This window comes from Channa argus, unplaced genomic scaffold (genome assembly GCF_033026475.1).
Source record: "Channa argus isolate prfri unplaced genomic scaffold, Channa argus male v1.0 Contig041, whole genome shotgun sequence".
Lineage (NCBI taxonomy): Eukaryota > Metazoa > Chordata > Actinopteri > Anabantiformes > Channidae > Channa > Channa argus.
In genome coordinates, this window is record NW_027125260.1 from 259,846 (window position 1) to 272,057 (window position 12,212).

Sequence of the window (12,212 nt, forward strand, 5' to 3'; positions counted from 1 at the left end):
GCCCGTAAACCCAAGCAAAGAAGCTTACAGCACCTGGTATTCCCAGGCGGTCTTCCTACCAAGTACTAACCAGGCCCGGCTCTATTTGGCTGCCGAGATCTGACGAGATCGGGCGCTTAGAGAGCGGTGTGGCCGTAAGCTGCATTTGACATCATCAACAGCTCTTAAAAACGCTGGAGAAGCAGAATGCATGACACTTGCTAAGAAGAAGATAAATGTGGCAAAGTACAAAGGACTATAACTGTACTGGTCTGTTACGCCCCTGTCTAGGGGCTCAGGGTGCAACATACAAAGATAAATTAGCATGTTCCCTCTCCGATCCCCAAACCAAAATCCAGGATCGAGATGTTCCAACAGAATGATATTTATTTTAAACGAAAGAAAGTGTCAAACAAAACATGACACTACAACTCAGGGCGAACCAAGGCCAACATAATAAACAAAATAAGCCATTTCCCACAGAAAGTGCTAGCTAGCCTGATAGAAATAAACAAACCAAAAGACAGTCGCTAACCCTAACTCCCTAATGTGAAAACAGTCCAAAGAAAATGGCAGTTCATCCCTACAGATTTAATACTATTTACAAAATATACAATTTATAAACAAAACCACGGCACAAAACCTAACAATTCAAAAATGCTAAATAAGGTTTGGAAACCAAGAACAGCAAACAGGTGCTGATGCCAGAAAGAGCCTCGCTAGCTGTTGGGAACCGTACTTTTAACACTCCAGGAAGTGTAGGATGGACCAATCAGCTTCCTGTACTGCCCCCCAATCCAGCCAATCAGGCAGGGCACCTATAAGAACAAGAAAATAAAAACAACACATATGGCCAGGACCGTAACATGGTCTACTAGTAATGAAGCACGATGGTTGGCAAACCAATAAAGTAGCAAAACAGCAATGAAAGAACAAAATTTGATGAAAATATAGAACAATTTCTATGAATAAATAGGCAGTAACACCAGCTTGTGCTGCCCGTAAACCCAAGCAAAGAAGCTTACAGCACCTGGTATTCCCAGGCGGTCTTCCTACCAAGTACTAACAAGGCCCGGCCCTATTTGGCTGCCGAGATCGGACGGGATCGGGCGCTTAGAGAGCAGTGTGGTCATAAGCTGCATTTGACATCATCAACAGCTCTCAAAAACGCTGGAGAAGCAGAATGCATGACACTTGCTAAGAAGAAGATAAATGTGGCAAAGTACAAAGTACTATAACTGTACTGGTCTGTTACGCCCCTGTCTAGGGGGTCAGGGTGCAACATACAAAGATAAATTAGCATGTTCCCTCTCCGATCCCCAAACCAAAATCCAGGATCGAGATGTTCCAACAGAATGATATTTATTTTAAACGAAAGAAAGTGTCAAACAAAACATGACACTACAACTCAGGGCGAACCAAGGCCAACATAATAAACAAAATAAGCCATTTCCCACAGAAAGTGCTAGCTAGCCTGATAGAAATAAACAAACCAAAAGACAGTCGCTAACCCTAACTCCCTAATGTGAAAACAGTCCAAAGAAAATGGTAGTTCACCCCTACAGATTTAATACTATTTACAAAATATACAATTTATAAACAAAACCACGGCACAAAACCTAACAATTCAGAAATACTAAATAAGGTTTGGAAACCAAGAACAGCAAACAGGTGCTGATGCCAGAAAGAGCCTCGCTAGCTGTTGGGAACCGTACTTTTAAAACTCCAGGAAGTGTAGGATGGACCACTCAGCTTCCGGTACTGCCCCCCAATCCGGCCAATCAGGCAGGGCACCTATAAGAACATGAAAATAAAAACAACACATATGGCCAGGACCGTAACATGGTCTATTAGTAATGAAGCACGATGGTTGACAAACCAATAAAGTAGCAAAACAGCAATGAAAGAACAAAATTTGATGAAAATATAGAACAATTTCTATGAATAAATAGGCAGTAACACCAGCTTGTGCTGCCCGTAAACCCAAGCAAAAAAGCTTACAGCAACTGGTATTCCCAGGCGGTCTTCCTACCAAGTACTAACCAGGCCCGGCTCTATTTGGCTGCCGAGATCGGACGAGATCGGGCGCTTAGAGAGCGGTGTGGCCGTAAGCTGCATTTGACATCATCAACAGCTCTTAAAAACGCTGGAGAAGCAGAATGCATGACACTTGCTAAGAAGAAGATAAATGTGGCAAAGTACAAAGTACTATAACTGTACTGGTCTGTTACGCCCCTGTCTAGGGGGTCAGGGTGAAACATACAAAGATAAATTTGCATGTTCCCTCTCCGATCCTCAAACCAAAATCCAGGATTGAGATGTTCCAACAGAATGATATTTATTTTAAACGAAAGAAAGTGTCAAACAAAACATGACACTACAACTCAGGGCGAACCAAGGCCAACATAATAAACAAAATAAGCCATTTCCCACAGAAAGTGCTAGCTAGCCTGATAGAAAGAAACAAACCAAAAGACAGTCGCTAACCCTAACTCCCTAATGCGAAAACAAGAGAAAACAATCAAAAGAAAAATGGCAGTCCACCCCTACAGATTTAATACTATTTACAAAATATACAATTTATAAACAAAACCACGGCACAAAACCTAACAATTCAAAAATGCTAAATAAGGTTTGGAAACCAAGAACAGCAAACAGGTGCTGCTGCCAGAAAGAGCCTCGCTAGCTGTTGGGAACCGTACTTTTAAAACTCCAGGAAGTGTAGGATGGACCAATCAGCTTCCTGTACTTCCCCCAAATCCGGCCAATCAGGCAGGGCACCTATAAGAACAAGAAAATAAAAACAACACATATGGCCAGGACCGTAACATGGTCTACTAGTAATGAAGCACGATGGTTGACAAACCAATAAAGTAGCAAAACAGCAATGAAAGAACAAAATTTGATGAAAATATAGAACAATTTCTATGAATAAATAGGCAGTAACACCAGCTTGTGCTGCCCGTAAACCCAAGCAAAAAAGCTTACAGCACCTGGTATTCCCAGGCGGTCTTCCTACCAAGTACTAACCAGGCCCGGCCCTATTTGGCTGCTGAGATCGGACGAGATCGGGCGCTCAGAGAGCGGTGTGGCCGTAAGCTGCATTTGACATCATCAACAGCTCTTAAAAACGCTGGAGAAGCAGAATGCATGACACTTGCTAAGAAGAAGATAAATGTGGCAAAGTACAAAGTACTATAACTGTACTGGTCTGTTACGCCCCTGTCTAGGGGGTCAGGGTGAAACATACAAAGATAAATTTGCATGTTCCCTCTCCGATCCTCAAACCAAAATCCAGGATTGAGATGTTCCAACAGAATGATATTTATTTTAAACGAAAGAAAGTGTCAAACAAAACATGACACTACAACTCAGGGCGAACCAAGGCCAACATAATAAACAAAATAAGCCATTTCCCACAGAAAGTGCTAGCTAGCCTGATAGAAATAAACAAACCAAAAGATAGTCGCTAACCCTAACTCCCTAATGTGAAAACAAGAGAAAACAATCAAAAGAAAATGGCAGTCCACCCCTACAGATTTAATACTATTTACAAAATATACAATTTATAAACAAAACCACGGCACAAAACCTAACAATTCAAAACTGCTAAATAAGATTTGGAAACCAAGAACAGCAAACAGGTGCTGCTGCCAGAAAGAGCCTCGCTAGCTGTTGGGAACCGTACTTTTAAAACTCCAGGAAGTGTAGGATGGACCAATCGGCTTCCTGTACTTCCCCCAAATCCGGCCAATCAGGCAGGGCACCTATAAGAACAAGAAAATAAAAACAACACATATGGCCAGGACCGTAACATGGTCTACTAGTAATGAAGCACGATGGTTGACAAACCAATAAAGTAGCAAAACAGCAATGAAAGAACAAAATTTGATGAAAATATAGAACAATTTCTATGAATAAATAGGCAGTAAAACCAGCTTGAGCTGCCCGTAAACCCAAGCAAAAAAGCTTACAGCACCTGGTATTCCCAGGCGGTCTTCCTACCAAGTACTAACCAGGCCCGGCCCTATTTGGCTGCCGAGATCGGACGAGATCGGGCGCTTAGAGAGCGGTGTGGCCGTAACATGCATTTGACATCATCAACAGCTCTTAAAAACGCTAGAGAAGCAGAATGCATGACACTTGCTAAGAAGAAGATAAATGTGGCAAAGTACAAAGTACTATAACTGTACTGGTCTGTTACGCCCCTGTCTAGGGGGTCAGGGTGAAACATACAAAGATAAATTTGCATGTTCCCTCTCCGATCCCCAAACCAAAATCCAGGATTGAGATGTTCCAACAGAATGATATTTATTTTAAACGAAAGAAAGTGTCAAACAAAACATGACACTACAACTCAGGGCGAACCAAGGCCAACATAATAAACAAAATAAGCCATTTCCCACAGAAAGTGCTAGCTAGCCTGATAGAAATAAACAAACCAAAAGACAGTCGCTAACCCTAACTCCCTAATGTGAAAACAAGAGAAAACAATCAAAAGAAAAATGGCAGTCCACCCCTACAGATTTAATACTATTTACAAAATATACAATTTATAAACAAAACCACGGCACAAAACCTAACAATTCAAAAATGCTAAATAAGGTTTGGAAACCAAGAACAGCAAACAGGTGCTGATGCCAGAAAGAGCCTCGCTAGCTGTTGGGAACCATACTTTTAAAACTCCAGGAAGTGTAGGATGGACCAATCAGCTTCCTGTACTGCCCCCCAATCCAGCCAATCAGGCAGGGCACCTATAAGAACAAGAAAATAAAAACAACACATATGGCCAGGACCGTAACATGGTCTACTAGTAATGAAGCACGATGGTTGACAAACCAATAAAGTAGCAAAACAGCAATGAAAGAACAAAATTTGATGAAAATATAGAACAATTTCTATGAATAAATAGGCAGTAACACCAGCTTGTGCTGCCCGTAAACCCAAGCAAAAAAGCTTACAGCACCTGGTATTCCCAGGCGGTCTTCCTACCAAGTACTAACCAGGCCCGGCCGTATTTGGCTGCCGAGATCGGACGAGATCGGGCGCTCAGAGAGCGGTGTGGCCGGAAGCTGCATTTGACATCATCAACAGCTCTTAAAATCGCTGGAGAAGCAGAATGCATGACACTTGCTAAGAAGAAGATAAATGTGGCAAAGTACAAAGTACTATAACTGTACTGGTCTGTTACGCCCCTGTCTAGGGGGTCAGGGTGCAACATACAAAGATAAATTAGCATGTTCCCTCTCCGATCCCCAAACCAAAATCCAGAATCGAGATGTTCCAACAGAATGATATTTATTTTAAACGAAAGAAAGTGTCAAACAAAACATGACACTACAACTCAGGGCGAACCAAGGCCAACATAATAAACAAAATAAGCCATTTCCCACAGAAAGTGCTAGCTAGCCTGATAGAAATAAACAAACCAAAAGATAGTCGCTAACCCTAACTCCCTATAATGTGAAAACAAGAGAAAACAATCAAAAGAAAAATGGCAGTCCACCCCTACAGATTTAATACTATTTACAAAATATACAATTTATAAACAAAACCACGGCACAAAACCTAACAATTCAAAAATGCTAAATAAGATTTGGAAACTAAGAACAGCAAACAGGTGCTGCTGCCAGAAAGAGCCTCGCTAGCTGTTGGGAACCGTACTTTTAAAACTCCAGGAAGTGTAGGATGGACCAATCAGCTTCCTGTACTTCCCCCAAATCCGGCCAATCAGGCAGGGCACCTATAAGAACAACAAAATAAAAACAACACATATGGCCAGGACCGTAACATGGTCTACTAGTAATGAAGCAAGATGGTTGACAAACCAATAAAGTAGCAAAACAGAAATGAAAGAACAAAATTTGATGAAAATATAGAACAATTTCTATGAATAAATAGGCAGTAACACCAGCTTGTGCTGGCCGTAAACCCAAACAAAAAAGCTTACAGCACCTGGTATTCCCAGGCGGTCTTCCTACCAAGTACTAACCAGGCCCGGCTCTATTTGGCTGCCGAGATCTGACAAGATCGGGCGCTTAGAGAGCGGTGTGGCCGTAAGCTGCATTTGACATCATCAACAGCTCTTAAAAACGCTGGAGAAGCAGAATGCATGACACTTGCTAAGAAGAAGATAAATGTGGCAAAGTACAAAGGACTATAACTGTACTGGTCTGTTACGCCCCTGTCTAGGGGCTCAGGGTGCAACATACAAAGATAAATTAGCATGTTCCCTCTCCGATCCCCAAACCAAAATCCAGGATCGAGATGTTCCAACAGAATGATATTTATTTTAAACGAAAGAAAGTGTCAAACAAAACATGACACTACAACTCAGGGCGAACCAAGGCCAACATAATAAACAAAATAAGCCATTTCCCATAGAAAGTGCTTGCTAGCCTGATAGAAAAAAAAACAAACCAAAAGACAGTTGCTAACCCTAACTCCCTAATGTGAAAACAGTCCAAAGAAAATGGCAGTTCACCCCTACAGATTTAATACTATTTACAAAATATACAATTTATAAACAAAACCACGGCACAAAACCTAACAATTCAAAAATGCTAAATAAGGTTTGGAAACCAAGAACAGCAAACAGGTGCTAATGCCAGAAAGAGCCTCGCTAGCTGTTGGGAACCGTACTTTTAAAACTCCAGGAAGTGTAGGATGGACCAATCAGCTTCCTGTACTGCCCCCCAATCCGGCCAATCAGGCAGGGCACCTATAAGAACAAGAAAATAAAAACAACACATATGGCCAGGACCGTAACATGGTCTACTAGTAATGAAGCACGATGGTTGGCAAACCAATAAAGTAGCAAAACAGCAATGAAAGAACAAAATTTGATGAAAATATAGAACAATTTCTATGAATAAATAGGCAGTAACACCAGCTTGTGCTGCCCGTAAACCCAAGCAAAGAAGCTTACAGCACCTGGTATTCCCAGGCGGTCTTCCTACCAAGTACTAACCAGGCCCGGCTCTATTTGGCTGCCGAGATCTGACGAGATCGGGCGCTTAGAGAGCGGTGTGGCCGTAAGCTGCATTTGACATCATCAACAGCTCTTAAAAACGCTGGAGAAGCAGAATGCATGACACTTGCTAAGAAGAAGATAAATGTGGCAAAGTACAAAGGACTATAACTGTACTGGTCTGTTACGCCCCTGTCTAGGGGCTCAGGGTGCAACATACAAAGATAAATTAGCATGTTCCCTCTCCGATCCCCAAACCAAAATCCAGGATCGAGATGTTCCAACAGAATGATATTTATTTTAAACGAAAGAAAGTGTCAAACAAAACATGACACTACAACTCAGGGCGAACCAAGGCCAACATAATAAACAAAATAAGCCATTTCCCACAGAAAGTGCTAGCTAGCCTGATAGAAATAAACAAACCAAAAGACAGTCGCTAACCCTAACTCCCTAATGTGAAAACAGTCCAAAGAAAATGGCAGTTCATCCCTACAGATTTAATACTATTTACAAAATATACAATTTATAAACAAAACCACGGCACAAAACCTAACAATTCAAAAATGCTAAATAAGGTTTGGAAACCAAGAACAGCAAACAGGTGCTGATGCCAGAAAGAGCCTCGCTAGCTGTTGGGAACCGTACTTTTAACACTCCAGGAAGTGTAGGATGGACCAATCAGCTTCCTGTACTGCCCCCCAATCCAGCCAATCAGGCAGGGCACCTATAAGAACAAGAAAATAAAAACAACACATATGGCCAGGACCGTAACATGGTCTACTAGTAATGAAGCACGATGGTTGGCAAACCAATAAAGTAGCAAAACAGCAATGAAAGAACAAAATTTGATGAAAATATAGAACAATTTCTATGAATAAATAGGCAGTAACACCAGCTTGTGCTGCCCGTAAACCCAAGCAAAGAAGCTTACAGCACCTGGTATTCCCAGGCGGTCTTCCTACCAAGTACTAACAAGGCCCGGCCCTATTTGGCTGCCGAGATCGGACGGGATCGGGCGCTTAGAGAGCAGTGTGGTCATAAGCTGCATTTGACATCATCAACAGCTCTCAAAAACGCTGGAGAAGCAGAATGCATGACACTTGCTAAGAAGAAGATAAATGTGGCAAAGTACAAAGTACTATAACTGTACTGGTCTGTTACGCCCCTGTCTAGGGGGTCAGGGTGCAACATACAAAGATAAATTAGCATGTTCCCTCTCCGATCCCCAAACCAAAATCCAGGATCGAGATGTTCCAACAGAATGATATTTATTTTAAACGAAAGAAAGTGTCAAACAAAACATGACACTACAACTCAGGGCGAACCAAGGCCAACATAATAAACAAAATAAGCCATTTCCCACAGAAAGTGCTAGCTAGCCTGATAGAAATAAACAAACCAAAAGACAGTCGCTAACCCTAACTCCCTAATGTGAAAACAGTCCAAAGAAAATGGTAGTTCACCCCTACAGATTTAATACTATTTACAAAATATACAATTTATAAACAAAACCACGGCACAAAACCTAACAATTCAGAAATACTAAATAAGGTTTGGAAACCAAGAACAGCAAACAGGTGCTGATGCCAGAAAGAGCCTCGCTAGCTGTTGGGAACCGTACTTTTAAAACTCCAGGAAGTGTAGGATGGACCACTCAGCTTCCGGTACTGCCCCCCAATCCGGCCAATCAGGCAGGGCACCTATAAGAACATGAAAATAAAAACAACACATATGGCCAGGACCGTAACATGGTCTATTAGTAATGAAGCACGATGGTTGACAAACCAATAAAGTAGCAAAACAGCAATGAAAGAACAAAATTTGATGAAAATATAGAACAATTTCTATGAATAAATAGGCAGTAACACCAGCTTGTGCTGCCCGTAAACCCAAGCAAAAAAGCTTACAGCAACTGGTATTCCCAGGCGGTCTTCCTACCAAGTACTAACCAGGCCCGGCTCTATTTGGCTGCCGAGATCGGACGAGATCGGGCGCTTAGAGAGCGGTGTGGCCGTAAGCTGCATTTGACATCATCAACAGCTCTTAAAAACGCTGGAGAAGCAGAATGCATGACACTTGCTAAGAAGAAGATAAATGTGGCAAAGTACAAAGTACTATAACTGTACTGGTCTGTTACGCCCCTGTCTAGGGGGTCAGGGTGAAACATACAAAGATAAATTTGCATGTTCCCTCTCCGATCCTCAAACCAAAATCCAGGATTGAGATGTTCCAACAGAATGATATTTATTTTAAACGAAAGAAAGTGTCAAACAAAACATGACACTACAACTCAGGGCGAACCAAGGCCAACATAATAAACAAAATAAGCCATTTCCCACAGAAAGTGCTAGCTAGCCTGATAGAAAGAAACAAACCAAAAGACAGTCGCTAACCCTAACTCCCTAATGCGAAAACAAGAGAAAACAATCAAAAGAAAAATGGCAGTCCACCCCTACAGATTTAATACTATTTACAAAATATACAATTTATAAACAAAACCACGGCACAAAACCTAACAATTCAAAAATGCTAAATAAGGTTTGGAAACCAAGAACAGCAAACAGGTGCTGCTGCCAGAAAGAGCCTCGCTAGCTGTTGGGAACCGTACTTTTAAAACTCCAGGAAGTGTAGGATGGACCAATCAGCTTCCTGTACTTCCCCCAAATCCGGCCAATCAGGCAGGGCACCTATAAGAACAAGAAAATAAAAACAACACATATGGCCAGGACCGTAACATGGTCTACTAGTAATGAAGCACGATGGTTGACAAACCAATAAAGTAGCAAAACAGCAATGAAAGAACAAAATTTGATGAAAATATAGAACAATTTCTATGAATAAATAGGCAGTAACACCAGCTTGTGCTGCCCGTAAACCCAAGCAAAAAAGCTTACAGCACCTGGTATTCCCAGGCGGTCTTCCTACCAAGTACTAACCAGGCCCGGCCCTATTTGGCTGCTGAGATCGGACGAGATCGGGCGCTCAGAGAGCGGTGTGGCCGTAAGCTGCATTTGACATCATCAACAGCTCTTAAAAACGCTGGAGAAGCAGAATGCATGACACTTGCTAAGAAGAAGATAAATGTGGCAAAGTACAAAGTACTATAACTGTACTGGTCTGTTACGCCCCTGTCTAGGGGGTCAGGGTGAAACATACAAAGATAAATTTGCATGTTCCCTCTCCGATCCTCAAACCAAAATCCAGGATTGAGATGTTCCAACAGAATGATATTTATTTTAAACGAAAGAAAGTGTCAAACAAAACATGACACTACAACTCAGGGCGAACCAAGGCCAACATAATAAACAAAATAAGCCATTTCCCACAGAAAGTGCTAGCTAGCCTGATAGAAATAAACAAACCAAAAGATAGTCGCTAACCCTAACTCCCTAATGTGAAAACAAGAGAAAACAATCAAAAGAAAATGGCAGTCCACCCCTACAGATTTAATACTATTTACAAAATATACAATTTATAAACAAAACCACGGCACAAAACCTAACAATTCAAAACTGCTAAATAAGATTTGGAAACCAAGAACAGCAAACAGGTGCTGCTGCCAGAAAGAGCCTCGCTAGCTGTTGGGAACCGTACTTTTAAAACTCCAGGAAGTGTAGGATGGACCAATCGGCTTCCTGTACTTCCCCCAAATCCGGCCAATCAGGCAGGGCACCTATAAGAACAAGAAAATAAAAACAACACATATGGCCAGGACCGTAACATGGTCTACTAGTAATGAAGCACGATGGTTGACAAACCAATAAAGTAGCAAAACAGCAATGAAAGAACAAAATTTGATGAAAATATAGAACAATTTCTATGAATAAATAGGCAGTAAAACCAGCTTGAGCTGCCCGTAAACCCAAGCAAAAAAGCTTACAGCACCTGGTATTCCCAGGCGGTCTTCCTACCAAGTACTAACCAGGCCCGGCCCTATTTGGCTGCCGAGATCGGACGAGATCGGGCGCTTAGAGAGCGGTGTGGCCGTAACATGCATTTGACATCATCAACAGCTCTTAAAAACGCTAGAGAAGCAGAATGCATGACACTTGCTAAGAAGAAGATAAATGTGGCAAAGTACAAAGTACTATAACTGTACTGGTCTGTTACGCCCCTGTCTAGGGGGTCAGGGTGAAACATACAAAGATAAATTTGCATGTTCCCTCTCCGATCCCCAAACCAAAATCCAGGATTGAGATGTTCCAACAGAATGATATTTATTTTAAACGAAAGAAAGTGTCAAACAAAACATGACACTACAACTCAGGGCGAACCAAGGCCAACATAATAAACAAAATAAGCCATTTCCCACAGAAAGTGCTAGCTAGCCTGATAGAAATAAACAAACCAAAAGACAGTCGCTAACCCTAACTCCCTAATGTGAAAACAAGAGAAAACAATCAAAAGAAAAATGGCAGTCCACCCCTACAGATTTAATACTATTTACAAAATATACAATTTATAAACAAAACCACGGCACAAAACCTAACAATTCAAAAATGCTAAATAAGGTTTGGAAACCAAGAACAGCAAACAGGTGCTGATGCCAGAAAGAGCCTCGCTAGCTGTTGGGAACCGTACTTTTAAAACTCCAGGAAGTGTAGGATGGACCAATCAGCTTCCTGTACTGCCCCCCAATCCGGCCAATCAGGCAGGGCACCTATAAGAACAAGAAAATAAAAACAACACATATGGCCAGGACCGTAACATGGTCTATTAGTAATGAAGCACGATGGTTGACAAACCAATCAAGTAGCAAAACAGCAATGAAAGAACAAAATTTGATGAAAATATAGAACAATTTCTATGAATAAATAGGCAGTAACACCAGCTTGTGCTGCCCGTAAACCCAAGCAAAGAAGCTTACAGCACCTGGTATTCCCAGGCGGTCTTCCTACCAAGTACTAACAAGGCCCGGCTCTATTTGGCTGCCGAGATCGGACGGGATCGGGCGCTTAGAGAGCAGTGTGGCCGTAAGCTGCATTTGACATCATCAACAGCTCTCAAAAACGCTGGAGAAGCAGAATGCATGACCCTTGCTAAGAAGAAGATAAATGTGGCAACGTACAAAGTACTATAACTGTACTGGTCTGTTACGCCCCTGTCTAGGGGGTCAGGGTGGAACATACAAAGATAAATTAGCATGTTCCCTCTCCGATCCCCAAACCAAAATCCAGGATCGAGATGTTCCAACAGAATGATATTTATTTTAAACGAAAGAAAGTGTCAAACAAAACATGACACTACAACTCAGGGCGAA

The 12,212-nt window shown here is 41.8% G+C and overlaps 13 pseudogenes; all 13 read right to left on the minus strand.

Moving 5' to 3' along the window:
* Positions 1 to 21: 21 nt before the first annotated feature.
* On the minus strand, positions 22 to 140 carry LOC137118526 (5S ribosomal RNA; annotated as a pseudogene).
* An 857-nt stretch (positions 141 to 997) lies between these two features.
* Positions 998 to 1,116, minus strand: LOC137118757 (5S ribosomal RNA; annotated as a pseudogene).
* Positions 1,117 to 1,973: 857 nt separating this feature from the next.
* On the minus strand, positions 1,974 to 2,092 carry LOC137118615 (5S ribosomal RNA; annotated as a pseudogene).
* Positions 2,093 to 2,960: 868 nt separating this feature from the next.
* On the minus strand, positions 2,961 to 3,079 carry LOC137118678 (5S ribosomal RNA; annotated as a pseudogene).
* An 867-nt stretch (positions 3,080 to 3,946) lies between these two features.
* LOC137118650 (5S ribosomal RNA) lies at positions 3,947 to 4,065 on the minus strand (annotated as a pseudogene).
* An 868-nt stretch (positions 4,066 to 4,933) lies between these two features.
* Positions 4,934 to 5,052, minus strand: LOC137118752 (5S ribosomal RNA; annotated as a pseudogene).
* Positions 5,053 to 5,922: 870 nt separating this feature from the next.
* LOC137118597 (5S ribosomal RNA) lies at positions 5,923 to 6,041 on the minus strand (annotated as a pseudogene).
* Positions 6,042 to 6,900: 859 nt separating this feature from the next.
* LOC137118527 (5S ribosomal RNA) lies at positions 6,901 to 7,019 on the minus strand (annotated as a pseudogene).
* An 857-nt stretch (positions 7,020 to 7,876) lies between these two features.
* Positions 7,877 to 7,995, minus strand: LOC137118758 (5S ribosomal RNA; annotated as a pseudogene).
* Positions 7,996 to 8,852: 857 nt separating this feature from the next.
* Positions 8,853 to 8,971, minus strand: LOC137118616 (5S ribosomal RNA; annotated as a pseudogene).
* Positions 8,972 to 9,839: 868 nt separating this feature from the next.
* LOC137118679 (5S ribosomal RNA) lies at positions 9,840 to 9,958 on the minus strand (annotated as a pseudogene).
* Positions 9,959 to 10,825: 867 nt separating this feature from the next.
* On the minus strand, positions 10,826 to 10,944 carry LOC137118651 (5S ribosomal RNA; annotated as a pseudogene).
* An 868-nt stretch (positions 10,945 to 11,812) lies between these two features.
* On the minus strand, positions 11,813 to 11,931 carry LOC137118633 (5S ribosomal RNA; annotated as a pseudogene).
* Between the last annotated feature and the right edge of the window lie 281 nt (positions 11,932 to 12,212).